Raw genomic sequence first — 2,800 nt, forward strand, 5'->3', positions numbered from 1 at the left:
TTCTCTTTCTCTCTCTCTCTCTTGCTTCCTCTTACCAGCTGCTTGTACCCACTGGCTGCCTGCCACTTTCCACCATGAGTAGAAGCAGCCTGAGGCCTGTGCCAGATGCAGCTGTCCCAGAATCGTAAGCCAAATAAACCTCTTTTCCTTATAAATTACCCAGTCTCAGGTATTTCTGTTATAGCAACACAAACAGACTAATACAGGGACTATACTGAGTTACACTGCCATTAGTTAATTATGACTGAATACTTTACACTTATACTAACACATCATCAATCTTTTAATATTTTTCATAATATTTTTCTGCATGAAAAACATTTCACCATATTTTTAGTGTTATTAGCAATATTGAGCAGTGTCTTGTCTTTCTGTTGGTCATTCTCTTCTGTTAGTTTTATATTTATAACTTTTGCTCCAACATTTAAAATTATTTTTTATTATTTTATGTAAAATTCATATTTAGTGGACGGTAATATTTCATTTGTTATGATGCAATTTTTTGGGGGGGGTCTGTCATTTGTCTTCTCTTTGGTCTATGATTTGCAGAAGTTTTAAATTTACATAAAATCCAACATATTGTTAAAATTTTTTATGGAGTGTGGGTATATGTGTGGTTAAGAAGACATTCTCTAGCCAGGGTGCTGGGGGTGGTGGTGGCGGGTATTCTTTTTGCTTCATTGTCCCCTAGCACTGCCCAGACATCTCGCAGGCCACTGGCACCATGAAGATCCAGACCTTGGAGCATGTCTTTGACCACCTATGGGAAACTGTTACAACAACTGCAATACAGAAATACCTAAACCCTATGAACCCGAGAGTGGTTGGAGTTGATGTGTTGGACAGACATATAGATCCCTCTGGAAAATCTCACAGCCATAGACTTTTCAACACAAAGTGGGGACTGCCTTCCATTGTGAAGTCTCTTATTGGTGTGGCAAGAACCAAGCGATATGTGCAAGAACATTCTGTGGTTGATCCTGTAGAGAGAACAATGGAACTTAAATCTGCTAATATTTCATTTACAAATATGATTTCAGTAGATGAGAGACTTATACACAGACCACATCCTTAAGACCCAGAAGAAACTATTTTGACTAAGAAGCAAAAAATCACTGCGAAAGCAGTTAGCCCCAGCAGTTACCTTGCAGGAGTAACGGCAAGTATATCTTCAAATGCTAATCAGCGCTGAGAAGCAATGGAATGGGTAATACATGAATTAAATGAGGAGACTGAAGAATTAACTGCTTCAGCAAGAGGAAGTATAAGGACACCTATTGTGGTGGCAGCATTTATAGAGAAATAATGATGAAAGTTGGTGGACAAAATCCAGTTCCCCGGGTCTCTCCAAGCTGGTGATATATTTATTATTTTAAAAATACCACTATATTTCAGATACAATTTTTTAATCCATTAAAGTAAGGCTGTGTGACTTTTGATCAAAATAAAGAGATACAGAGCTTCTAAATGAAAGGGATCTGAAATTAGTATTGTTTGAAATGACTGCCTACGTTTGAGGTTCCAGTATTTATGTGAAAATTTAACAATTTTTAGAGAAGTACTTGGAAATTGATATTGACATTGAATCTCTTCAAGGTACAATTTTAAAGCTTTTTTGTGCACTAGATAGAACTCTAGTGGGCTTTGAACCAACCCTAGAACAAGGCAGAGACACCCCTTATATACACTGCCCTGCTGCTGTAAAGTTTGACAGCTTGCATGAGAGAACTAATTTTAAAATGAGAAATTATACAATTTTAAAAGACTTTAGTTTGTATAAAATAACTGCCTCTCTGGGCCGGCCCGGTGGCGCACTGCTACAGTGCGCCGCTTGGGAGTGCGGTGGCGCTCCCGCCGAGGGTTCGGATCCCACATACAGACCGGTTCCCGCTCACTGGCTGAGTGAGGTGCGGGCGCAGCACCAAGGGTTGCGATCCCGTTGCCGGTCCTGGTCCGGTACGGGCGCGACACTGGGGGTTGCGATCCGTTGCTGGACATGAAAAAAGACAAAAAGGAAAAAAAAAATAACTGCCTCTGCTATAAACCACCATAAAAACCACTGTGTTTTGATTTGGTACATAAATGTTTTTGGAGTGAAAATTATCACTAAAGTAATATAGGACTGCAACAAAAATATGATTTATTGTATTGAAGAGTACTGTATTGATTTGCCAAAGTTTTGTAACTTAAGTGAAGGTACTGTCTTCCTTGGATTTGTTCTTTATGACTTAGTATTCCACACCATGGACTGAAAAAATAAAGTCATTTCCTGAAAAAACAAAAGAAACAAACAAACAGAAAACCTTCTCTTCCTCAAGGTCATTACCATGTTTTTGTATATTTTCTTTCTTTTACAGGGTTCTTAATATTTATATTTTTAATTCATCCAGATTTTTATTTGACAGAAGGTTAGTGAGACGGGATGTAACTTCTTTTTCAGGTAGATCATCAATTTTCCCAAATTGATTTTATTAAACAGCTTGTTCTCATTAATTCAAGATACTACCTTAACATATAAAAATCCCTTTATGATTAAGTTTTCATTTTGTGAATGAGATTCCCTACAGGCCGTAGAGGAGTGGGGTGCTGTGTGAGCTGGCTTGATGAAATATAAAGCCTGCTGCGAAAACTTGCACTCCAGACGCTTTTTAGTGAACCTGGGATAGGTTCACTCATCCTACTCTGTATGTTTTAAATTTTACTTACCTTATTGGTAGTAATGCTGTTTCTATGTTCCATATGCATTCTTCAAAAAAACCAAAACGTTTTTAATGTTAATTTGCACATATTTGTGGGGTGC

At 37.9% G+C, this 2,800-nt stretch overlaps 1 pseudogene; it reads left to right on the forward strand.

The window, feature by feature from the left end:
- Window positions 1-724: 724 nt before the first annotated feature.
- Window positions 725-1,359, forward strand: LOC103585296 (annotated as a pseudogene).
- Window positions 1,360-2,800: the final 1,441 nt, after the last annotated feature.

This window comes from Galeopterus variegatus, unplaced genomic scaffold, assembly GCF_000696425.1.
Source record: "Galeopterus variegatus unplaced genomic scaffold, G_variegatus-3.0.2 Scaffold228, whole genome shotgun sequence".
Taxonomy (NCBI): Eukaryota; Metazoa; Chordata; class Mammalia; order Dermoptera; family Cynocephalidae; genus Galeopterus; species Galeopterus variegatus.